The sequence below is a fragment of the Schistocerca gregaria genome, chromosome X (genome assembly GCF_023897955.1).
Source record: "Schistocerca gregaria isolate iqSchGreg1 chromosome X, iqSchGreg1.2, whole genome shotgun sequence".
NCBI lineage: Eukaryota > Metazoa > Arthropoda > Insecta > Orthoptera > Acrididae > Schistocerca > Schistocerca gregaria.
Window position 1 is genome coordinate 761,066,564 of NC_064931.1, and position 27,907 is coordinate 761,094,470.

The 27,907-nt window shown below is 43.3% G+C and overlaps 1 non-coding gene across 1 annotated transcript; it reads left to right on the forward strand.

The window, feature by feature from the left end:
- Positions 1–20,927: 20,927 nt before the first annotated feature.
- On the forward strand, positions 20,928–21,000 carry Trnaa-cgc (transfer RNA alanine (anticodon CGC)). Its single transcript has one exon. It is a non-coding gene; the product is annotated as a tRNA-Ala (tRNA).
- The last annotated feature ends 6,907 nt before the right edge of the window (positions 21,001–27,907 follow it).

Consider the following 27,907-nt stretch of genomic DNA (forward strand, 5'->3'; position numbering starts at 1 on the left):
CTGCCTATAAACCCGTAAGATTACTAGAGAGTGGAGATGTCTTCTGAACAGCACATTACAAGGTATCTCAGATAACCTCAATAATGTTCATGTCTGAGGAGTCTGGTGGCTAGCGGAAGTGATTAAACGCAGAAGAGTGTTCCTGAACGTGTGGGGCTTCGCAATGTCCTGCTGGAATTCTCCATGTCCGTCGGAGGCACAATGGGTATGAATGGATGCAGGTGATCAGACAGGATGCTTACGTACGTGCCACCTGTCAGAATCGTATCTAGACTTATCAGGGGTCCCATATCACTGCACACTCCCCACACCATTATGGACAATCCACCAGCTTGAATAGTTCCCTGCTAACGTGCAAGGCCCATGGATTCATAACGTTCTCTTCATATCCGTACACGTCCATCCGCTCGACACAATTTGAAACGAGACTCATCCGACCAGGCAACATCCAGAAAGTCTTCAGTCCAATCGCACAGCTGGCGTGATACACAGAATGGGTTGAGCATAGGATACTGTTTCAGCAGGTGATCAGCTTTGCGATGAGGACAGGCGGGTGGATTTTTGCGGTAGGTTAGTCATCTCGTGGAACGGTGAGACGTAGCTTGGGAACTGTAGAAGTCACCGCGGTCTCTGTGGTGGTAAAGAGGGCGCCATTCGTGAGGGCGTGGCCCATAGCTGAGAGGGTTTCTGAGAACATACGGTGAGAGGATGTGACAGTGGAGTTGTTACGAAGGCGGAGTCATTAGGAGAGAGTGGCTATGATCATGTGTTTAAGTCCCTTCACAGATCACACGATTGACTCACGCAAGTCTTTCCGGAATGACCTGGCGGGTGGCAGCACCTGCAAAAAATGTTTACACATATTCCTCTTTTAACCGGGACACAAATATTTGCGCCAGTATTTGTTTCTATGGTCTTCATATCGACAGTTTTTAGGTAAATGTTAACAAATAATTGGTAACCTTGTCTTATTGGGGCTCTCATCTGTAGGACTTCATATATAGACTTTACTATCCTCATCTAATTCATGGGCTGGATCGGAAACACTTTTGCAAACATTGGGGCGGATATGAAACATCAAAAAAAGCAAAAATTCTTGTAAACACAGTCCGGGTATCATTTGTTCCCGAGTTATTAGCAAACGTAGCAAACAACGTGTTCCGAAGAAAAATACAACAATTGAAGATTATAACATATAAATGAAATTTATTTTGTTTGATAAAGTAACAGTAAAGCCAGTAAAGCTCTTCCAAGCTCCAATGTTGGTTTGTACACCAGAGTGCATTACTAGACATGTGTCTAACAGAGATGGTATGTCCTTGTCTTCCTCCGATTTTTCGATCTAACTTACATAGCCATTCATAAGGACACCTACAGTTTATCGTGAACTGCTAGCCACGATGCAATTTGCCATACTAACGTTAACAAATCCTTTGCGGGGGTGAAAGAAGCGTTAAGTGACAGGCTGTTTGACAATTAAGTGATGTTACCGCTATAAGTGTCCATGTCATCGATGTGTAGGATGAAAAATTAGTTGACTGTCTGATACGTCCATATGATATCTCAGAACATTACTTGCAAGCTCCCGACGTCATTCGTTTGGATTGTAATCTGTCAGGCTAATACGCAGCGGACATTCCTATAGTAGAAAAGTTTCATCGACATATCACGAAAGCCAGCAAACCCACTGGACGCCGTCCGAGGATGTTGGAGACGGTGAGGCAGTCCATTACGCAACATGCAGCTGTGTGTGCGTAAAAGCAAGTGGAGGGCAATTTGAACATTTATTTATATATTTTTTTCTTCTTTTGATACCAGGAATCTGCCTCGAAGATATTAAATGTGTTTATGGTGCTCCTTGTATAACATGTACTATTTGTAACTGTCTCCGATATTGTGCCATAGAGTAGAAATGTCGTCCATAGGGTTCCTTTCGACAATGTATCACTGCGTACCAATGTTTCTTTCCTGTAGCAAGCCCTCGTCACGTGCGGACACAAGGTGAAGCCAGCTGACGATGTTACCAACTTTCCTTCATTTCTTTCGTTTCTTGTTTTTCGTGTGGTGATGTTCTCTGTTGGTCATTTTCTCGATATATCTGTTGAATTTGCTGCTACGGCCAAATTAAACATAAGTGGTTTATTGAACAACACATTCCTCGTGGATCAGTCTGCTGCGTTTAATAACTTGTTTCATCACTAATAATTTTTGGAGACGAGAGGATTGTTAATGCCCTAAACTTATTACTACGCGTCATGCTAACAAATGATGTGACAATTACGTCCAACAACTTGCGTCTTTTTGTTCTTTCTTTGCGTGTCTTTTGTGCCTAGGAACATGACGCAGCACGGTAGTAGTACTTCAGTGAAAAACGATGAACATTATTTTAAATATTCTGCGTATATTGTCTACATGTATTCTCTCCGAATCGCTGTATATCTTGTTTCAAATGAGCTTCTTTATTGTACGATAAAATATGGTTTCTTCCTGTTCCATTCAAAAATGGAGAATAGGGATACTGACTAATGCTTGTACACCTTCATGCGAATTGTTAGTGATCTAATTTTATCCCCTAGAACACCATAGTGTGAACAAATATGATGCTGAAGAATATACATGATTTCCATCCTGGAAAACACTTCTTGACATTTTTAAGCGAGTTCTTGCGATACATATGTGTCTTTCAATCGAGTGTATACAGCTTAAAATTATTTAGCATCTCTGTCACTTGCTCACAGGTCGAATAAGCTTGTGACGAACCATGCCGCCCTCATCCGTGTACACTTTAATTCCTTTCAGTCCGAACTGAACTGAAAGGGTCTCACACAATTAAGAAATACTCCGTGACGTGTCGTACAGACGTTTTGTAAGCAGCCTCTTTCAAAGTTTGTGACTTAAAGTTGTGACCAGCTATCACGCAGTTAAACGAAGAAAATTTTACACACACGTTTACACTAGTCTACATTAACAGCTACCAAGCAGTCTTTGAATCAGTATGATATTTTCTCAAGATTTACAATAACAAGTATTATTAACATTATTATAGCACAAGACTCACTTATACACAAATAGTTACCTCTCCCCTCCCCCCCCCCCTCCTCCTGTGGGTCCGGGGGTTAGAACACGCCCGAGGTATCCCTGTTTGTCGTAAGAGACAACTATAAGAAGTCTCTCATTTTTCGGCCCTATAAGTTCAGCTTCTGTATGTCCACCCTTTTAGCAGCAGGTCTCTGGGACGACTGCCGTTTACTATCGTGACAAAAAATAAAAACACCTACAGCCATCCTTATGATTATATTTTATTTTGTCGCTACCGGTTTCAACGCTTCATTGCGTCATCTTCAGGCTCTTTTTGATGCGGTACAGGTTGATATGATCCCCATGGAAAACCAATCAGTAGCCAGCATTACTGGATACGCAGATAATGTGGCAGCACTCCAACCATCAACTGCCAACTGACACGAGAACCATTCATATACCTAATTAGGTAATTCCACACAGATGCCGGGAATATGGGGAAGGACGCCTTACGTGGTGCATGAGTTATCCATAGTACCCTTAGATTCGATCTCCTGAATGTCTTGTCACGGCTTTGCATCTCCACCTGCAGTTCAATTATTTAGGAGAGGACACTTTCCGGGATATGTCACCTTCTTCCGTTGTCTCCTGTCCTCTACCGCCCCATGACTATTGGAATGCTCTGCGCCCAGTATCCAGCACAGTAGCTAGGCCGTTGTGGCGTAGCTGTCATGTACCCATTTGGTGGCAGCCCCCTGACAACACAGGGATCGCAGTGCTGATGCCTGAGCTGTAAACTCTCCACGTTTGACAAGGAGTAGGTGCCCGCCATCCTGGGGCATCAGGACTCCCGACCACTGCCATCATTCCAGGTGGCCTTTGTTGTGGCTGGGTGGCGCCTGTGGGGAGAGCCCCTGATCGGAGTGGGTGGCAAGGTGGATGGCCATACGGCGCCAGCAGTCTCTAAGAAGGGCAAGATCGAGTACAATGCTGACAGATATTACCCTAAATCGTTTCCCTCCCTCGCTACACCATGAGAGGAACGTAGAAGAAGAGAGCCATATTCGCCTTGGCATGTGGTCTGTAGCAGAATGGACGGGGACACCTTTCTACCTATGAAGCCTCAGTTTTTTATTGAACATCTTGAGGATGAGTTTCGGGAAGTGACAGCGCTGTCAAAAATGAGAAGCAGTGCAGTCTTGATTCAGACAGCATCCCCAGCCCAATCCCGGGCGTTAGTTGCTTGTGACTCGCTAGGTGATATTCCTGTTTCCGTCACTCCCCATAAAATTCTCAGCATGGTCCAGGAGATTATTTTCCATCACGACCTCCTCTTGCAGTATGACGACGATCTCCGCGCCAATCTAGAATGGTGGGGTGTTCATTACATCCGGCGCGTTTACAGGGGACCCAAAGACTACAGGGTTGCTACCGGTGACTTCATCTTGGCCTTTGAGGTTGATTCATTGCCTTAAAAGGTCAAGGTGATGGTTTACCGCTGAGACGTTAAACCATACGTCCCTCCCCCTATGCGGTGCTTTAAGTGCTGGGAATTCGGGCACATGTCTTCCCGCCGCACTTCCAACACCACATGTCGAGACTGCACACGTCCACTGCATCCAGATACTCCCTGTGCGTCTCCTCCCATTTGTATCAACTGCAGAGAGCAGGACTCCCCCTGTTCGCTAAACTGCACAATACTCCAAAAGGAGCGGAAAATCATGGAGTACAAGACTCTGCGCCAGTTGACTTACCAAGAGGCTAAATGTATATTTGAACGATTACACCCCGTTCGGTTGACGTCCACATACGCTGCAGCTACATTACCATCGCCATCACATGTACCAGTCGTACCACTCTCTGTGCCATGAACAGTGGGCCCTCTGGCCTTCCAGAATACATCCACCCCCTTGGTGGTAGGAGGAAAATCTCCTTCCGTTGCTCCCAAAGTAAGAGGACGTCGGTTCCTTCCCCCCAGCCGGAGAAGCAACAGCCTCCTCTGGCTCCTCTCGTGCAGAAGGGGTCCCTTGGGACCCTCTCTCCCAAAGGTCTCCACTAATGCCACAGCGGACACTCGCCAGTGGCTAAAGGAGTCAAAAGCCGGTGGACGAAGAGTTTCACGGTCTTCCTCTGTGCCTGAAGCTACCTTGGATAAGTCCTCCCAGAAAGCCCCTACAGAGAAGCCAGAGGGCAAGCAAACAAAAAAGTCTGCTAAGAAAAAGGATCGTCCGTTGGCCCCAACACCACCATTCCTTGCCAATTTTGCACCTGCAGATCTCAGCATCCCCTGAGGACCTGGATCTCACTGATGCCTCATCCACAATGGAAAGGGATACAAATACTCAATCGATGGCAGCAGATGACCCTGAGGCGTAACCTGTCTCCTTGCATCGTTCATGCCTTCCCAGTCCCACGATAACGTTGTCCTCCAGTCGAATTGCTGTTTCTTCAATTTTGACAAGTGAAGAAACACTTTGAAACCTATTTTAGTATTGTGGATTTCTGGTTTTCTTTTGTCATTTTTAATTCCTTTCCAGCATATGCACTTGTTTTTGTTTCTTTAATAGCTTAGTCATACGTCCAAACTCGGTTAAGGTAGTGGAGGACATCCTACAGCATGGCTAAGTTGCAGTGATTGCCATTTTCAATTAACAGTGCCAAATGGACAGTTAGAGAGAGCGCAGTGGATAAGGCAGAGTAGCTCTGTGTAAAAGAAGCACGTTTCAAATCTGTGTAGCCGGCCGCTGTGACCGAGCGGTTCTAGGCGCTTCAGTCCGGAACTGCGCTGCTGCTGCAGTCGCAGGTTCGAATCCTGCCTTGGGCATGGATGTGTGTGATGTCCTTAGGTTAATTAGGTTTAAGTAGTTCTAATTCTAGGGGACTGATGACCTCAGATGTTAAGTCCCATAGTGCTTGGAGCCATTTGATCCAAATCTGTGTATTGTCTTCCTGATTATGCTATATGTCGTCGTTCTAAATTATTATAGGAGAATGCCGTCGGCTTGTTTGGTTTGACAAAATTTTTTTCACCACGTGTTGAACAACGGTACTATAGCTTCGTAGGTAACAATTTCGAAGCCGATAAGACGCGAAATTCCAAACTTCGTTCTTCGTAACCACCTACGACTCCAGGCAAAGGGATGAGCCATTTATCTTGTTGCTTTGCCACATCTCTCTATGGCGGTTTTGTTTCACTTTTCTTGTACGTACCAACTTCTTACATCAACATTCATACTGTCTTTTAGATTTTATTGTCCCCGAGAGGCAAGGGGAGTTAAAAAGAAAAGAAAGAAGCAAGCAGTTAGAAAAGACAGCGATAGAAGAAAATCCTCTACAAATTATTCCTCACTTACGAAATTCCAGAAAAATACTTACAACAAACTCTCCTTTCATGTCAAATGTTTGAGATCAATCCGTAACTGCAGTACTAGATCTGATACGCCCAGCATCTTGGCTGTGTCTGTGCACGGCTCTAAGACGTTCTTCTTCTCGACTTAAGCAATATGTCTGATCCTAAAGAAAGTTACATCTGAGAGCAGGCTAAGGCTGTTCCCTCTATCATTGATCTAACGTCTCTGTCGCTATATCCTGGCTGCCTGTCTTCTGTCCAACAACGAGTAAGTGTCTATGGTCCATTGTAAACACACACCGATCTTTTGTTATCCACATCTCTTTCTCTTTTTCTTCCTTCCATCTTCGTTAGTTTTTTCATTCATCGGCTATTCTTCTGACTTTCCATGAAATCTCTCGCCCTTCCCTGGACCAATTAATTTCTTCTTCAGTTTTGATTCTTTCCGAATTAATGTCATTCCCTTCTATAATTGGACGATTAATCACATTTGACAAGAATGTTTTTAGTAATGTACGTATCACAACATTAATATTACTGCGTAGAGGCCGACCTCGGGGAAGATCAGTTTAGGTTCCGGAGAAACGTGGCAAAACTCAGGGCGATACTCTAAAACAAATCTTACAAAATAGACAAAAGAAAGGCAAACTTACGTTTTTAACATTTGTAGATTTAGAGAAAGCATTTGACAATGCTAACTGGACAACACTCTTGGAACATAAAGGGAGCGGGATGTTCATAAGCTGTACAGAAGCCAGACACCTAACGTCAAAGTCGAAGGACATGAAAAGGGATGCAATAGTTGAGAACGGAGTGAGAAATATTTGTGACCTATCCCCGATGTTATTCGATCTGTACATTGAGCACGATAAATAAGTAAACAAAGGAGAAGTTTGGAAAGTAAATTAAAAGTTCAGTTAGAAGATATAAATCTTTGAGGTTTGGCGATGACATTGTGATTCTCTGAGAGTCGGCAAAGGACTTGGAAGAGCTTTTGAACGAAACGGATAATGTCTTGAGACGAGGTTATAAGTTGTACATCATCAAAAATAAAACAACAGTAGGATGCATGAAAGTACCCGATAAAAATCAAGCAACGCTGAGAGAATCAGATTACGAAATAAGACCCTGAAAGTAGTGGGAGGTTTGCTATTTTGGTAGCAAAATTACAGATGATGGCCGACGTCGAGAGCATATGAAATGCATTTATGAAGCAGAGAAATTTGTTAACATCGAATGTAAATTTAAGGGTTAGGAAGTCTTCTCTCTCTGGATTTTCTGGGACTACAAGCAGATCAGACAGGAAAAGAATAGAAGCTCTTGAAATTTGGTGCTAGAAAAGAATGCTCAAGATTAGATGGGTAGATCGAATAACAGATCATGCGGCACTGAATCGAATTAGGGAAAAAAAATTATGGCACAAATCGATTAAAAGAAGGGATCAGATGATAGAACATATCCTGTGGCTTCAAGAAATCGTCATTTTGGTAATGGAGGGAAATGTGGATAAAGGGGGCTGAAAGGGGGGGGGGTAAAGGGGGGAGGAAATGTAGAGGGAACGCAAGCAGGTTCAGAAGCAAGTAGCTTGGAGTAGTTATTCGGAGATGAAGAGACTTGCACGGGATAGGGTTGCGTGGAGAGCTGCATCAAACCAGTCATCGGACTGAAGACGACGGCAGCAACAATGTTATTATTATTTATTACATCGTTGTGCTCAGCTGAGAAACGCGATTGAATTTACTTAGCTGATGACTGATTTCGGCTACCAAAGCCTCTTCATCTTCTCGCTGCAGTTTCTCTGCCTTTCTGCTGTCTAAGTGCTGTAAACTCCAGATCGCGGTTTGTGTGCTAATTCATGATTCTGCAGAAGTGTGCAGAATGTAGATCTATCCCGGATAATGTCACCGGTGACGCTAATTTCCTGAATGGCTCTTTCATTCTCAAGCAGACAATTGTTCTTAACTTTCAGCGTAACGACATGTTTGAAAATTATAGCATTTTAATCGTCTCCTGCTGAAAGTGTCAGAAATTTTCTGACTGATAAAATTCTCGAGATTTCCTTTTCATCTATATTGCACCAATTCAGACTGGGCCAAAATTTTGTTTCTTTCATTCTTAATATTCTATGTCTAAAATTATTGATGGTGTCTCCAAATATTTAGGTTTCTGTTGCACATAATGCGGTTTTATTAGTATGTTGTAATGGTTTAGTTTCGCGTTCCGAGCGCTTAATTTTTTGTTATGCCTATCCCACATGATTCTGTAGGCTTTTTGTAATTTAGTGATTCTGTTTACGCGTTTCACGATTTAATTCTGAAGTCTGGATGATGTTTAGTGCTGTTTTGATTGGACCAACATGTAGTGGTTTTTACGGAATCAATCTCTTCTTTAATATTGACAGAGAGACTTTCTAGGTCGTCTGCGAAGGCCAGACGCTACAAATTAAATTTATTTTCACATAGTCTGACGATAATTATTTCTTTTCTAGCATGAAGAACGTAACAGTAAAATTAATCTACGCTCTTTTCAATAGTGTTTTTTTTTTTCCTTTCTTTGCGAATGTACATTTCGAACTCACAGTCTGATCCTTACGGAATCAGTTGTTATGGCAGGACTGTCACTGCGATGTGAACACATCAGAAATGCACATCTGCTGATTTTGTTCGGCGCCGCGTCATGTTGGAACCAGATGCGTTGTCTTGTAGGGAGCGGGACGTTTTCCAGCAATTTTGGCAATGCTCTGGCTAGAAAATTCCAATAGTGCTTGCCATTTAGTGGCCTATGTAGCAGGTACGGCCCAATTAAACAGTCCCCAAATACACCGTCCCACACATTAACGAAGAACCACACTTGATGAGCGCTAATAACTGAAGCATGTGGGTTATCCTCACTCCAAACATGCGGATTGTGCATGTTGAAGACTCCATGACGTCCGAACGTTGCTTCCTCGGTAAACAACACAGAGGATGGAAATGTAGGATGCATTTAACACTGTTCCAGGTACCACTGCGAAAACTGTGCTCTGGGTGGGTAATCAACTGGTTCCAGGTTGTCGACACTCTGTAAGTGAAATGGACGTAACAACTGCTCTCGAAGGACTGTTCTGACATTCGCCTGATTCGTCCCCATGTTACGTGCAATTGCACGAGTGCTGATTGAAGGATACCCCTTCACATGCTCCAAAACAGCTTCCTCAAATTGCAGCGTTCCTACCGTGCGACGGCGACCCTGTCCAGGTAATCTGCTAAATGACCCGGTCTCACGCAGACGTTGGTACACAGCAGGAAAGGTCTAATGATTCGGGATACGGTGATTAGGATATTATTGTTGATAAACCCACTGTGCAGCTCGTCCGTTGTGGTGCGCTACGTAATACGCACCAACCGTATCAGCGTACTCACTCCAGGTGTGTCGCTCCATTAGTAAACAGAGACAATGCAATACTACACTGGTGGACAGCAGTTGCCTACAACTGAAGAGCGTAATACGGCCTCCACCGGTTTAAATAATCCTCATAGGAAAAAAATGGCATTAGGGAAAAATATTTGTTTTGATGTCTCCTACAACCTCCCAGAGTTTGTCGGTTTTCACCCAGTATATGATATCAGAATGGATAAAGTTACACATGTTTACACTGTTATTTTTTGGTATGTCTAACCCATTTTCTATGCACATTGTAATTTCAACTGTAAGGTGTAAGAAATAGTGCCTGGAAGCCCTAAACTAACCAGGTAAAGTAAATGCATACCTACTACTATTCACTTACTAGGTTATCCACATAAACTGGAGTCGGTCTTTGGCCTCGCCAGTCACCTCCTCCATGTTCTTCGGTTCATATATTCTTCTCCAGCTAGTCCCGTCGCACTCATGTACTCCTTGATCCCGACAATCCATCTCAGCCGTGGTCTCCCTGACGTCTTCTTCCACCATTTTCCTGTGATCTGGCCTTCTTGACACAATACGTGCCCATCCCACTTGAATCTCCTCTCTTTAATCACTGCCATAACGTCCAGAGATTTGAACAACTCCTGCAGCTTGCGTTTGTTCCTTTTTCTTAAGTCGTCTTCACCCTTCTATTTTTTGGGTCATATTCTTGTTCCTTATAGGACCACAGGGTGTTTTACAGTCCTGTAGATACCAATCTTCGAAGATCTCGTGAGAAGCCTGGATTTAAGACACTTTCCGAATGCGACACAAATCTGTTTCCTGGTGCAGTTCCTGCCATTATTTCCCGGTCTATCTTATTTCTTCCACTAACAAGAGGACCGCACCTATTCACCGGTTTCATCCAAATTTATGGTGTACGTAGTGCTCGGCCAACTATGAAAGTGACAAAGGTGGAAACTCGAGATGGACAAGGATTTAATAGGAATACCACTTTTGGTGCGAGTCGGGTGAGACACGAGCCTTTTACATTTGTATAGTTTCCAGGTAGCGGTTGGCGAAGTAAGAATGGTACAGAATGACAGTAGCAGGGTCGTAGGGTCGAGTCACTACGAATTTTTTTTTCGTTTTGTTACTTTCGATTTTTACGTTAGTTGTGTTGTTGTGGTGTTCAGTCCACAGACTGGTTTGATGTACCTCTCCATGCTACTCTATCGTGTGGAAGCTTCTTCATCAGCGAGTAACGACTGCAGCCTACATCCTTCTGAATCTGCTTAGTGTATTCATCTCTTGGTCTCCCTCTACGATTTTTACCCTCCGCACTTCCCTCCAGTACTAAATTGGTGATCCCTTGATGCCTCATAACGTGTCCCACCAACCGATCCCTTCTTTTAGTCAAGTTGTGCTACTAATACCTCTTCTCCCCAATTCTGTTCAGTACCTCCTCATTAGTTACGTGATCTACCCACCTAATCTTCAGGATTCTTCTGTAGCATGTTCTCTTCTTTTCTAAACTATTTATCGTTCATGTTTCGCTTCCATACATAGCTATACTCCATACAAATACATTCAGAAAAGACTTCCTGCCACAAATCTATAATCGATGACAACAAATTTCTCTTCTGCAGAAACAAATTCCTTTCCATAGCCAGTCTGTTTTACATCCTATTCGCTTCGCCTATCATCAGTTATTTTGCTCCCAAAATAGCAAAACTACTCTACTACTTTAAGTGTCTCATTTCCTAATCTCATTCCCTCAGCATAACCTGATTTAAATCGACTACATTCCGTTATCATCGTTTTGCATTTGCTGATGTTCACCGTATTTCCTCCTTTCAAGACACTGTCCATTCTGTCCAAACTGCTCTTCTAGGACCTTTGCTGTCTCTGGCAGGCCGGCCGCGGTGGCCGTGCGGTTCTACGCGCTCAGTCCGGAAACGCGTGACTGCTACGGTCGCAGGTTCGAATCCTGCCTCGGGTATGGATGTGTGTGATGTCCTTAGGTTAGTTAGGGGACTGATGACCACAGATGTTAAGTCCCATAGTGCTCAGATCCATTTGAATTTTTTTGTCTCTGGCAGAATTACAGTGTCATTGGCAAACCGCAAAGTTTTTATTTCTTCTCCATGAATTTAATTCCTACTCCAAATTTTTCTTTTGTTTCCTTTACTGCTTGCTCAATATACAGATTTAATAACATCGGGGACAGGCTACAACCCTGTCTCACTCCCTACTATGTTACTTAACCTACAATTAAACCGTATTAATCCTCAATATATTGTACTTATCAATATTATCATGAGAAGCGTGAGAAAGAAAGGGAAACGAAAATTCGTGCCTGAAAATAATTTCCAAGAAAAGATTATACTTACAGCGTATACGAGGACTCTGCAAATAACTTTTCAAGATGGGATTATAATTAAAGCGAATAGCACTTCGTACTCAGTTTCATTTTGACCTTCGAGGTGCTCCCGTCAGCTGCACGCGAACAAGAAGTTTCTCTGTCTTTACCACGAATAGCACCCCAGCACTTGTAAATTATCAGCTGAAAAATAATAAAAGGGTTTAATTTTATATTTGTTTGCAATCCCAAATTTGCCTTTGCCGTTCCTTTTCATGCCTTTTGTGAAAATATTAGTAAATACAGTATACTGAACATTGTTTCCGTTTATTTGCACTATAAGTAACGGTAACACAGAAAATAAAAATTAGTTTGCACAGAAGGTCTCGATTTAAAGACTGTCGCATTGCCGTTCTGTACTCTTTCCGCTGAGCCAACCGCTGCGTGGAAACAATGCTCAAGTGAAAGGCCCGCGTCTAGCCCGACGTGCGCCAAAAATGCAGTTTTCTAAACGCTTGGCCACCTAAAGCTCCTACTTTCACTTCCAGTCAAGCCCCGTCTTTACCATAAATTCATTCTTAGTGACGAGTAGGCGCAAACCCCTTGTGGGTACTGCCCCAAGGTATCCGAACTCTTTTTACACTTTCAACGACTTTACAATCCACATCTAAAGGTCTTTCATCGTCCTGTGTGCTCACCACGAGATATTTGATCTTATCTGTATTAATCTTCATGCCTGCTGTCGTGCATAAATAAATAACTGCGCAATTGAGTGTTTGTTAAACTGTGAAAACAAAAACACAGTGTGACAAGCATAGAGTCCGTATATCTATAGAGTGAGCGTAGCCTAGCGCGCTTGTTCTTGTTATCAATCCGGGAGTTGTAGCAAAACTTGAATATTACACATATTCGTCTTGTTTTATATACGTTACTGCACGCTCGAGTTTTAGTAGCAGCTATGATGCAATATTATCGTTGCTATGAATGTAAAGAAAAGTATGTGAAGGGACGACCAGTTGTTTTTCATAGGTATGTATAAACATTGTATAGCTGTGAATGTCATATTCATATGAGGCAATTTATATGCTGGAAAATATCGAGGCCGGTAATGTAAAGTCTTGTATTGTAAAGATAATTTTTGCGATTTTTTAGCCGTGTGTTTACGAGACAAATAAATAGATAAATTTGTAAGTGTGTCTGAGTAAACTGCCAGTCATTGTAAACATATTGGTGCTATGTTCATATACAGATAAAATTTATACATTACCATCTGATTAATTTCATTCAGTTTATGCAGGTTCTCAAACCCATCTAAGTATTTATGCACGATGCAATTTCCCATATAGTGCCACTGTAAATAATTAATTAGAACGGAAATTCGACAATATGAGTAAGTGTAATAAAAGCACTCCGTCTTCAGGCCACAAGTGGCCCACGGGGACCATCCGACCGCCGTGTCATCCTCAGGTGAGGATGGGGATAGGAGGGGCGTGTGGTCAGCACACCGCTCTCCCGGTCGTTATGATGGTTTTCTTTGACCGGAGCAGTTACTGTTCGGTCGAGTAGCTCCTCAATTGGCATCACGAGGCTGAGTGCACCCCGAAAAATGGCAACAGGGCATGGCGGCCCAGAGGGTCACCCATCCAAGATCCGGCAACGCCCGACAGTGCTGAACTTCGGTGATCTCACGGAAACCGGTGTATCCACTGCGACAAGACCGCTGCCAGTGTAATAGGAAACGTAAAAAAAACTGTTGGTTGTCGCTTCTTATCCCGTTACCGACAAAACATAAATAAAGTTGAATCTGAGCTGTGATACAGTGGTGAAAAACCACAATACCATTGTTCTTCACGTCTTTACGCCAACTCGCCAACTTCGGTTCCTGGTTTCAAATTGTTAAGATGTCTGTAAAACGCGTATAGAAAGTTTTATGGTGCTTCTGAAGGTGATCTGTCTGTAGCAGCGAAGTAACAACACTCAAAATACGCTAAGCGCTATACAGGCTAAAATGCGCCGTCCCAAGATCTACATCTACATGACTACTCTGCAATTCACATTTAAGTGCTTGGCAGAGGGTTCATCGAACCACAATCATACTATCTCTCTACTATTCCACTCCCGAACAGCGAGCGGGAAAAACGAACACCTAAACCTTTCTGTTCGAGCTCTGATTTCTCTTATTTTATTTTGATGATCATTCCTACCTATGTAGGTTGGGCTCAACAAAATATTTTCGCATTCGGAAGAGAAAGTTGGTGACTGAAATTTCGTAAAAAGGTCTCGCCGCGACGAAAAACGTCTATGCTGTAATGACTTCCATCCCAACTCGTGTATCATATCTGCCACACTCTCTCCCCTATAACGCGATAATACAAAACGAGCTGCCCTTCTTTGCACCCTCTCGATGTCCTCCGTCAATCCCACCTGGTAAGGATCCCACACCGCGCAGCAATATTCTAACAGAGGACGAACGAGTGTAGTGTAAGCTGTCTCTTTAGTGGACTTGTTGCATCTTCTAAGTGTCCTGCCAATGAAACGCAACCTTTGGCTCGCCTTCCCGACAATATTATCTATGTGGTCCTTCCAACTGAAGTTGTTTGTAATTTTAACACCCAGGTACTTAGTTGAATTGACAGCCTTGAGAATTGTACTATTTATCGAGTAATCGAATTCCAACGGATTTCTTTTGGAACTCATGTGGATCATCTCACACTTTTCGTTATTTAGCGTCAACTGCCACCTGACACACCATACAGCAATCTTTTCTAAATCGCTTTGCAGCTGATACTGGTCTTCGGATGACCTTACTAGACGGTAAATTACAGCATCATCTGCGAACAACCTAAGAGAACTGCTCAGATTGTCACCCAGGTCATTTATATAGATCAGGAACAGTAGAGGTCCCAGGACGCTTCCCTGGGGAACACCTGATATCACTTCAGTTTTACTCGATGATTTGCCGTCTATTACTACGAACTGCGACCTTCCTGACAGGAAATCACGAATCCAGTCGCACAACTGAGACGATACCCCATAGCTCCGCAGCTTGATTAGAAGTCGCTTGTGAGGAACGGTGTCAAAAGCTTTCCGGAAATCTAGAAATACGGAATCAACTTGAGATCCCCTGTCGATAGCGGCCATTACTTCGTGCGAATAAAGAGCTAGCTGCGTTGCACAAGAGCGATGTTTTCTGAAGCCATGCTGATTACGTGTCAATAGATCGTTCCCTTCGAGGTGATTCATAATGTTTGAATACAGTATATGCTCCAAAACCCTACTGCAAACCGACGTCAATGATATAGGTCTGTAGTTAAATGGATTACTCCTACTACCCTTCTTGAACACTGGTGCGACCTGCGCAATTTTCCAATCTGTAGGTACAGATCTATCGGTGAGCGAGCGGTTGTATATGAGTGCTAAGTAGGGAGCTATAGTATCAGCGTAATCTGAAAGGAACCTAATCGGTATACAATCTGGACCTGAAGACTTGCCCGTATCAAGCGATTTGAGTTGCTTCGCAACCCCTAAGGTATCTACTTCTAAGAAACTCATGCTAGCAGATGTTCGTGTTTCAAATTCTGGAATATTCCATTCGTCTTCCCTGGTGAAGGAATTTCGGAAAACTGCGTTCAATAACTCCGCTTTAGCGGCGCAGTCGTCGATAACAGTACCATCGGCACTGCGCAGCGAAGGTATTGACTGCGTCTTGCCGCTTGTGTACTTTACATACGACCAGAATTTCTTCGGATTTTCTACCAAATTTCGAGACAATGTTTCGTTGTGGAACCTATTAAAGGCATCTCGCATCGAAGTACGTGCCAAATTTCGCGCGTCTGTAAATTTTAGCCCATCTTCAGGATTTCGCGTTCTTCTGAACTTCGCATGCTTTTTCCGTTGCCTCTGCAACAGCGTTCGGACCTTTTTTGTGTACCACGGGGGATCCGTTCCATCTCTTACCAATTTATGAGGTATGAATATCTCAATTGCTGTTGCTACTATATCTTTGAATTTGAGCCACATCTCGTCTACATTCGCATAGTCAGTTCGGAAGGAATGGAAATTGTCTTTTAGGAAGGCTTCTAGTGGTACTTTATCCGCTTTTTTAAATAAAATTATTTTGCGTTTGTTTCTGATGGATTTGGAAGAAATGGTATTGAGCCTAGCTACAATGACCTTGTGATCACTAATCCCTGTATCAGTCATGATGCTCTCTATCAGCTCTGGATTGTTTGTGGCCAAGAGGTCAAGTGTGTTTTCGCAACCATTTACAATTCGCGTGGGTTCGTGGACTAACTGCTCTAAATAATTTTCGGAGAATGCATTTAGGACAATCTCGGAAGACGTTTTGTGTCTACCACCGGTTTTGAACAAGTATTTTTGCCAACATACCGAGGGTAGGTTGAAGTCCCCACCAACTATAACCGTATGAGTGGGGTATTTATTTGTTACGAGACTCAAACTTTCTCTGAACTGTTCCGCAACTGTATCATCGGAGTCTGGGGGTCGGTAGAAGGAGCCAATTATTAACTTTATTCGGCTGTTAAGTATAACCTCCACCCACACCAATTCGCACAGAGTATCTACTTCGACTTCACTACACGATAAACCACTACTGACAGACACCAACACTCCACCACCAATTCTGCCTAATCTATCTTTCCTGAACACCGTCTGAGACTTCGTAAAAATTTCTGCAGAACTTATTTCAGGCTTTAGCCAGCTTTCTGTACCTATAACGATCACGTGGCTTGAGCTGCAGGAGTTGTTGAGGACAGAAATTTTCGTTCTGCACAGCCGATTGCTCACTCCATAGGCTAGATATGTATACTCTAAGCCGGTCGGAGTGGCCAAGCGGTTCTCGGCGCTACAGTCTGGAACCGCGCGACCGCTACGGTCGCAGGTTCGAATCCTGCCTCGGGCATGGATGTGTTTGATGTCCTTAGGTTAGTTAGGTTTAAGTAGTTCTAAGTTCTAGGGGTCTGGTGACCTCAGCAGTTAAGTCCCATAGTGCTCAGAGCCATTTGAACCATTTGTATACTCCATGGCGACCAGTCACTCAAGTTTTAGTGTCTGTTTATGCGGTAATGAATGGAAGTAAAATGAATCGCAAGACAGCTTTAACTGGTGATTTCTTTATTGTCACAAAAGGTTTCGCTGCATTAAAACAGCATCTTCAGGTGAAATACATAAGTAGGGAAGGATCCCATGTAATACATCCGATGAAAATATCATAACAATCTCTTTAAAATTTTAATTTTTTTCGAGAATATTTTTGTGCATCTTGTGTAAAGTGTTTAACTGGCAGAAAAAATCAACAGCGTCACATTAGCGCAACAAGACGCTTCCAACGTTCGTAGTCAAAAATTAAATTCCCGGAGGGGGGAAGTTGTAAACATAAGTAAATCAGGACATCGGGGCGAATAATGTGGTGGCGCATTACGAGGAAAAAAAAAAAACATTATTATAAGTACAGTGAGTTGAAATGAAAGACTTTAATAAGGAAAGATCAAAATTGGGACCTCCAGCGAGCTGAATAATGTGCCCCATTCCCCCGCCGCTCCGGAGCTTTCTCACCCCCCACCCCCCTCTTTTCACTTTTTCACTCATCCTCATACCATTATGAAAACATGTTAAGACCGTAAGACTGATTGCGCAACAAGCCGACAAGCGTATCCGTGTGGAATCCATGTATTGGAGGACACTAAATTAAAACCGCCACATACCAATATAGTTACTGACACGTTAAAAGGTTTTTGTCACGAGACTACACCAAGTGAAAGGACACCTAACCATGACAGAAATTTAAAATAATTAGAGAACTTCAGGTAACGTAAAACGGGATTCTATACACACCCTGTGGTGGTTGCAAGGAAGGCGGTCAGGTGTGTACATTCGACCATAAATATAATAGACTGGCCCTGACGTCATTTTCGTGGCTCCAACATCTCTGGGCTAAAGTCACTTGAATGTTGACGAAACATGGTTGTTTCGTGTTGCGCTTATGGCTGTATTCTGCGTTTTGTCTGGGAAATGGCATTACATTTCACGTGTGTTTCTATGATAGTGCAGATGCGTTTATTGAAATCTGCTGGAGTGACTTTTATATGTTTTTTACACTTGAAATTGAGTATCACGTAAATTAAAGTGTTGAAAGTGATGCCTGTAAAGTCAGACTCATATTACATTGTGGAAAGTATCTGTGATAATTCGGTTACAGAAGTAAGTATAACTATTTCTAAGGATGAAAACCGAAGGCAGCTTTGGATACAGGCCCTGAAACGGAAAAACTTTAATCCATCTGCACATACGCGCCTTTTTGTATATACAAATGAGATTATAATAAGGGAAGAGCACCTATAGTCGACACATGAAGAGAATTTTTTTCTTCCTTCTAATACTATTAAATAAATGTAGGCTCCAAAATTATTTTCTGAAACTTCAAACTCTCACTTTTCATCTAAAATATCATTTTTTTAAACTGATAATTTAAGCTTTTGTAAAAATAGTAGGAACTGAACCTTTGAAGTGCACCTAAAATTGATACTGTAAAATGGACCTGCTTCTAAAGCCGACAATTTTGGCACCTATAGTTGACATAATTCGCATATTCAATTTCCTTTTATAAGTGACTAGAGCTCAAAATGCGGCGAATCCAATATTTAAAGTTTTGACACGAGCCCAATCTTACTATTTAAAAGAATTTTAACGACATTTTACTTTAATTGATAGTTTATAGTAATTTCGTCCCCCTGCTTGTAAGATTTTATAAATTGTACTGTGAACAGATCCAGGTCAAATGTAGTTTTGACATGAATTTTCCCAAATAGAAAAGTAATTTTTGTTGGAAGCGTTTGGCAGCCAATTGAGAAATGTGGGTAAAATACAACACAAACATAGGATGGCAGACCGCTGATTTGAAATCCTGCCACGTTTTGCCAACAGTCACGTGGTTTATGTTGGAGCCACACCAGCCCGATAGCTTCCGCACAGCAAGGCCAGTATACTAGTATCTATGGTCGAAGGTGTGTACTCACATGGAAAGATGACGTACGATGTGAGGCGCTAGTGACGGACGATAAGACCTCGATGTAAGGTAAAGGGGGCGGCATTTCTGAAAAAGGAAGGTTGGGGAGCGTACTAACAGTGACAGAACGTATTCAAAGACAGAATAATAATAAAGTTAAACATAACAATTACTCACACAATTAACACAAATAGGTGGGCAAACTAAAATCAAAGAAATAGAGAAACAAGAAAGGAAAATTCTCAGGAAACTTTTTGGCCCTATACAAGAGCAAGGAATCTGGAAGAAGAGACCAACATCAGAATTATATAAATACGGAGACAAGACTACTGATACAATAAGGAAAAGAAGAATGCAGTTCTACGGACATATCCACAGGATGAATGAAAAAAGAATTTCAAAGCGAATTCTTAAAGTCATCAACTCAGGCAGGGGAAAAACAAAATGGATAAAAGAAGTTGAAGAGGACCTCAGACAAGCACACATAACAGTAAACGATGCAAAAAATAGAACTGAATTCAGGAACATCATCAAAAAACATAAATTTGACACCACAACACAGAAGAGACCAGGATGCAAATGGACAGCGGAGCGAAAGAAACAACACAGTGAACACATGAAGAAAATATGGGCTCAGAAGAAACATAAACAATCATCATAAAGGAATTCAAGTTCAAACGCTCTCTTAAATGGGAATAATCGAAAATAATAATAACAATTACTCATTCAAGGGAGGGTAAATACAATGACGGAAAAAAGTAATACGCGGAAAATACGTAGAATCACAAAGTAAATGAAATTGAAATCCACTTTTTAGACAATCAAAGTTATTCAAAATACCACAGACCCGCATTTTTCTTTACGAAGTGAGTGTGTTCTTTTAACGGATTAAAGCCGGCACCCCTAAAATGCGATACTAGTATTTTAGTACCGGAAGCAATTTTTCCGACAGTAAATAATCCACTGATGAGAAACATTGCACCGTTCTTCCACGCAACAGCCTTACGCTGCTCTGATTTATAAAGTGCCCCGTCGCCTTTTCTTCTTCAATATCGCAAAACTAAGTGTTAAAGACCGTCGGCGCGTCCTCCTTTTAGCTCCACTTCTGTTTTAAATGCAGCGTGGCGAAACTAATGAGTGAGTCCATATGTAAGTGCTGCCATGTTTTCCGGCTGCCGCCTGACACAAAAGCATCCACGCCTCCTGACGAACCCGCGAAGCCTACAAACGAGTGGGCTACTCTTTTTCGGTTTTCATTTTTCGCCGCGTTTTTGTCTTTTTTATTGGGCGCGCTTGGCGGCGGCGGCGGCGGCGGCGGGAGCAGCGAGCGAAACGCGCAGGCCAGGCCGGCCGCACACGTGGCAACACGGCCCACAATTACCAGTAAGAACGTGTGAAGGTCGCCACCAGGCTCAGCATGGTAATCAGGAGGCCCGGCGCTCACACCGCCTCTGGCCGCGCGGACGTGTCTCTACGGCGGTATCGCTTCCCTCGCCGGCCGCAAAAGGAACGCGCCGACGCGGCCGGTCGAAAAAAGTTCAAAAATGATAAATGAAAGGAAGAGGCAGAGACAGAAACATCGGGGCGGTAAACTTCCAACGGAGCCCTCGTCTTAGGTTCGGTACGCCCGTAGGTGTTAAAGCTCACCCATTTCTGCATCTACATCTGCATCCGTGCTCTGTCAACCACAGTGAGGCGCGCGCAATAGAAACGTTTGTGTTTTTAAGGGCTCTCATACGTTCAAGAATATTGTCAAACTATCAATTCACAGTGAGCTGACAAAAGTCATAGGATACCTCCTAATACAACCGGGCGAGGTAGCGCAGTGGTTAGCACACTGGACTCGCATTCGGGAGGACGACGGTTCAATCCCGTCTCCGGCCATCCTGATTTACGTTTTCCGTGATTTCCCTAAACCGTTTCAGGCAAAGGCTGGGATGGTTCCTTTGAAAGGGCACGGCCGATTTCCTTCCCAATCCTTCCCTAACCCGAGCTTTTGTTCCGTCTCTAATGACCTCGTTGTAGACGGGACGTTAATCACTAACCACCACCACAACCACCTCCTAATATCATTCTGCCTGGAGTAGTGCATAAACTCGGCGCAGCATGGACTCAACGAGTCGGTGGAAGTCCTCTACAGAAATATTGAACCATGCTATCTCGATAGCCGTCCATAACTGCGGAACTGTTCCCGGTGCGCCGGCCGGTGTGACCGTGCGTTTCTAGGCGCTACAGTCTGGCACCGCGCGACCGCTACGGTCGCGGGTTCGAATCCTGCTTCGGGCATGGATGTGTGTGATCCCTTAGATTAGTTAGGTTTAAGTAGTTCTAAGTTCTAGGGGACTGATGACCACAGATGTTAAGTCCCATAGCACTCACAGCCATTTGAACCATTTTTTTGTTGCCCGTGCACGATATTTTTCTCGAATACTTTCAACTACATCTACAAGCCACCCACCGGTGTGTGGCAGAGGGCACTTTACGTGCCACTGTCATTACCTCCCTTTCCTGTTCCAGTCGCGTATGGTTCGCGGAAAGAACTACTGCCGGAAAGCCTCCGTGTGCGAATCTCTCTAATTTTACATTCGTGACGTCCTCGGGAGGTATAAGAAGGGAGAAGCAATATATTCGATACCTCATCCAGAAATGCAACCTCTCGAAACCTGGACAGCAAGCTACACCGCCATGCAGAGCGCCTCTCTAGCAGAGTCTGCCAAAAATTGTTCAAATGCTCTGAGCACTATGGGACTTAACTTCTGAGGTGATCAGTCACCTAGAACTTAGAACTAATTAAACCTAACTAACCTAAGGACATCACACACATCGATGCCCGAGGCACGATTCAAACCTGCTACCGTAGCGGTCGCTCGGTTCCAGATTGTAGCGCCTAGAACCGCACGGCCACTCCGGCCGGAGCAGAGTCTACCACTTGAGTTTGCTGAACATCTCCGTAACGCTATCACGCTTACCAAATAACACTGTGACGAGACGCGCCGCTCGTCTTTGGATCTTCTCTATCTCCTCCGTCAACCCGACCTAGTACGGATCCCACACTGATGAGCAATACTCAAATATAAGCCGAACGAGTATTTTGTAAGCCACCTCCTTTGTTGACGGACTACATTTTCTAAGGACTCTCCCAATGAATCTCAACCTGGTAGCCGCCTTACCAACAATTAATTTTATATGATCATTCCACTTCAAATCGTTCCGTACGCATACTCCCAGATATTTTACAGAAGTAACTGCTACCAGTGTTAGTTCTGCTATCGCCAGCCTGGGTGGCCGAGCGGTTCTAGGCGCTGCAGTTAGTTAGGTTTAAGTTGTTCTAAGTTCTAGGGAACTGATGACCTCAGAAGTTAATTCCCATTGTGCTCAGAGCCATTTGAACCATTTGTTTTGCTATCATATAATCATACAATAAAGGATTCTTCTTTCTATGTATTCGCAGTACATTACATTTGTCTATGTTAAGGTTCATTTGCCACTCCCTGCACCATGTGCCTATCCGCTGAAGATCTTCCTCCATTTCGCTGCAATTTTCTAATGCTGCAACTTCTCTGTATACTACAACATCGTCCGCGAAAAACCACATGGAACTTCCGACACTATCTACTATGTCATTTGTGTATATATATTGTGCAAAGCTATGGTCCCATAACACTCCCCTGTGGCACGCCAGAGTTTACTTTAACGTCTGTAGACGTCTCTCCATTGAGAACAACATGTTGTGTTCTGTTTACTAAAACGTCTTCAATCCAGCCACACAGCTGGTCTAATATCACGAAGGTTCTTACTTTATCAGGCGACAGTGCGGAACTGTATCGAACGCCTTCTGGAAGTAAAGGAAAATGGCATCTACCTGGGAGCCTGTATCTAATATCTTCTGGGTCTCATGAACAAATAAAGCGAGTTGGGTCTCACACGATCGCTGTTGCTGACGGGTAGCCAAATCATTCACTCAAATTATCCAGGATACTCTTCCAACCAATTGCGAATATTTCTGACCCGGTGCAGCGTGCTTTGTTATCCATAAAAATTCCATCACTGTTTGGAAACATGAAGTCCGTGAATGGCTGTGAATGGTCTCCAAGTAGCCGAACATAAACTGGTTCAGTTGCACCAGAGGACCCAGTCCATTCCATGTAAACACAGCCCACACCATTATGGAGCCACCACCAGCTTGAACAGTGCCTTGTCGACAATTTGGATTTATGGCTTCGTGGTATCTGAGCCACGCTCCGACCCGACCATCAGCTCTTGCCAACCGAAATCGGGACTCACATGACCAGGCCACGGTTTTCCATTCGTGGGTCCAACCGATTTGTCACGAGTCCCGGAGAGGATTTGCAGTCCCGTAAGTTTTCTGCTGCCATAACTCATTAACAGCACATTTTGCCGCAATGTCCCAACGGATACGTTCATCGTATGTCCCAAATTGATTTCTGCGGTTGTTTCACACATTGTTGCTTGTCTGTTAGCAATCACAACTCTGGGCAAACGCCGCTGCTCCCCGCCGCTGTGCCCGAGCGGTTCTAGGCGCTTCAGTCTGGAACCGCGCTGCTGCTACGGTCGCAGGTTCGAATCCTGCCTCGGGCATGGATGTGTGTGATGTCCTTAGGTTAGTTAGGTTTAAGTAGTTCCAAGTCTAGGGGACTGATAACCTCAGATGTTAAGTCCCATAACGCTTAGAGCCATTTCTGAACGCCGCTGCCCTCTGTCGTTAAGTAAACGCCGTCGAGCACTGCGTTGTTCGTGGTGAGACGTGATGCCTCAGATTTGGTATTCTCGACACACTCTTGACACTGTAGATCTCGGAATATTGAATCCCCTAACGATTTCCGCAACCGAATGTCCCATGCGTCTAGCTCCATGTACCATTCCGCGTTCGAAGTCTGTTAATTCCCGTGGTGCGGCCATAATCATATAGGACACCTTTTCACATGAATGACCTGAGTCCAAATGAAATTCCGCCAATGCTAAGCCGTTTCATACCTTGTGTACGCGATACTGCCGCCATCTGTATATGTGCATATCGCTATCCCAACACTTTCGTCACCTCGTTGTAATGACCGTCTGAGAGCGCCTATCGACATATTGTCGATACACCAGAAATACTGACGAGCACTTTTTATGTCCCTGAAAATATTCTCAGTATTGTCAATACATACTGAAGGTGTGACGGATTGACAATATTCCCCATTCAGATGCTGAGAGATCTTCATGAACCAGTCACACTGCGTTAGTATGCGTTTTTTATGTCGCCTTTGTGCATATCGTACCTCAGATTAAATTTTTCAACTAGTCTTTTAACAAAAAACAATTTTAATAGGCGTATGCAAGAGTAATCATTGCATATACCACTTTCGAATGGTCAACGGGGAATTCTCTATCACACTGCTTACTTTATTAATTTGAAAACATACTGTATGATGGTGAATTACATAGCAGTTTGACAAAAGCTTCCACTATGGAAATTTCATCATTATCTGTAATGGCTAGCAAGAGGTCTGCAAAATGCACGTCAGTTTCGCCAAATTACCACAAAACGTAAAAAAAATGTTTAACGTTAATTGTCTGAACATATTCTTGTCATACAGACACAACTGCTTCCAAACAATTTTACTAACTGTCTTTGATGACATTACACAACTAGACTTCAAGCTTTCGAATGATCTTTCTGCCACCAGAAATGGTTCAAATGGCTCTAAGCACTATCCGACTTAGAACTACTTTAACCTAACCAACCTAAGGACATCACACACATCCATGCCCGAGGCAGGATTCGAACCTGCGACCGTAGCAGCAGCGCGGTTCCGGACTGAAGCGCCTAGAACCGCTCGGTCACAGCGGATGTCTCTGCCACCAGAAATCTCGAAATTACGCCTACTCTCTCGTCTACAGCGACTGATCCCTTATTGACGAACTTTCTTGTCTATTTTATTATGTATCGACGTTAACAACATGTCGTACGATGCAGGGCTGGTCCAGAAATAGTTTATGAATTCTTTGGCGAACGTGATTCTGATTTCAGTCAGTCAACATGCCGCAAGACGCTCCTCTTTTTTACCTGTTTTCTGACCAATATCCTCTTTTTCTTTGTTTACTGTTGTTACAGCTAATATAATTGCGGTACACGCTTTCGTTTGAGTGTTAGACATCTGAACCTCGTAAAATCGCGTTGTCAGTTGAAAACATTGACAATAATATTGATGGTATATGGGTTGCTTAAGTATATTGGAGATTTGAGAAATTAATACTGTCAATAAACAATGAACGGGTGCAGGCCCCTTTACGCATACAGTAGAACCTCTTTTATACGGTTCTCATTAAACCGGATCGATATCGTTCTTTTTTAGTACTGTAACTGCAGGATATTTGATAGCCCGAAAGTAACAAAGGCTGTTTAAAGCCATACTGACTGTTAATCGACCGTGAAGTTTTCAAAGACATTAAAATGTTCTCCAGAGACCACTACCAGTTACACAATTTCGTAGAGTTACTTAAATTAATTAATGAAGTAGCATGCATCGAGGTACAAATGTGATCTGCAGATTAAAAAGAAAGTGCGCATGGATGTTGAAGTAGTTTACAGTATTGGCATGTGTTATGGTCATACTGCGCAGAAAGAGAAGGATAACCTACTGTGAGGCAATATTCGGTACAAGTCTAGACCAGTGCCAGAGGAGTACTTATGTGTTTGGTGCAGCAGTATTGTCAGCGTCAGCCGTTGGGTACGATGAGAAGGAAAGACGGTGTGTCAGTCTCTGGGCCTACGCGGTGTACCAGAAGACAGACGACGTGTTTCGAAAGCCTCCGAAATCTTAACAAATTCAGAAGTAACAGGAATATATTTTTATAAACAAAATTATTAATTTAATATAAGCAGTGCAGCTGGGTCCAAACCTAAAAACAGCCTCGTAATGTGTGAAATATCCGGAAGAATCAAATATACTGGATGGCTACAGTTAAAGTGCAGCTACCCACAGAGCACCGTGTCGACTGTAGTTATCATACGGCAATGAAAGTCGGTAGATATTCTAATGCAATAACGCCAGACCAATTTACGATTGAAGAAAATTATTCCAATCTTGGCCACCAGGTGCAAATCTGGTGCCTTGAATGTCAGAAACACGTATTTAAATGTTTCCATATGTAACGCAGTATTAACGGAACGTGGGGAGAAGAGGTCAAACTAGTAAGAAAGGAATAATGCTGATTTTTATTATGAATCGCTGCTTACACAGCTTGTTCAGTATAAGCACTGGAGACGTCGACGAGACTCTGTACAGCGCCAGATTTGCACCTGATGACCAAATTTGGAACTACTTTTTACTAGGGCAAATTGGTTCCGCATTCATATCTACGAAGTTTCGCTGTCATACGATAATTACAGCCCACACCGAACCTCTGTAGGCAACTGCGCCTTAATTATAACCACCCGGTATATGACAACAAAAATTATTAGCACAAATTTTGCGAGTAAAACTGTGGTATTCCAATCTAACCTAGGCATCAGGCTAAGCTACAGATCAGGCTGTGCCACAACCAGGTTTTTTGGCTTCCACATTCGTTGGCTTCGCCAACTCAGAACCAAGCTGTCACATTCCAAACCGTCGTAAACCTCCGGCAAAGGTGCAGGACAGTCTGTCACCACAGCCATGTTTTTAGCTTTCGCATTCGTAGGCTAGCCAAATCACAACTAAACTGTCACTTCCCAACATCATAGTTCGCAATACACTCTGAAAAACAGTCAAATATTTGCGACAACGAATATTATAAAGTTTACTACAGCTCGTTTGACTCACAGCAATTTAGACTGTGCTACTAGGTCCCAACCTAACGACAACCTCTTAGTTTGTGACATATTCGTAAAAAAACAAACGTTTATGACAGCCTCGAAGAAGAGAATGGTTTCTATTTCGGTGGTAGATACTCGTTTTCCCGTCTCTCATAGGTTACCTGGAAGTATCATCCCATTGGTCACGCGAAGTTGAAGCGCTGCCAGCCTGTGAGCAGTAGAGAAACACCGCCCTGACTGCCGCTGACCTTGTTTTAGGATTTAGCCGGAATATCCATTTTTTTAAATAATCACTATCATTTTTCATGTGAGATATATGTATTTTTGTGACGTGTTCAGTTACCGCCATTGCTAAGGCTCCATGGATTTTGTTAACCACTGTTCATAAACTTGCAAGGGACACTTAATTCATCACTGTCAACTCTACTGTGCAGTATAAAGAAACAAGATGGATGTCAAAACAAAGCCTATTTCTAGTTAACAATCGATGTGTCGATCCTGGTGTTATCTTTCATTTGCAATGCCTTCTGCACAACTTGTAGCCGCATCTCGCACCTCCGATGTTGGTTCAAAATGGTTCAAATGGCTCTGAGCACTATGGGACTCAACTGCTGTGGTCATTAGTCCCCTAGAACTTGGAACTACTTAAACCTAACTAACTTAAAGACATCACACACATCCATGCCCGAGGCAGGATTCGAACCTGCGACCGTAGCAGTCCGATGTTGGTCGACGAAATATATTACAATAATAGAGTGTGACGAAATGATCGCATGACATTATTTGCCAGGACTGATTCGGTCACCTGGTTCAAGTCCCGTCTTTTTTTTTACGCCACATCGGTGACTTGCGAGTCTTTGTGATGATTATTACATGAAATGATTAGGACTGTACTAACGTCCGGTCCCAGAGCAAAGAAACTCCCCGAAATGGCCGGTAATCGAACGCGAACCCCGTGGTTTAAAGACAGTGGCACTAACCACTAGGGCA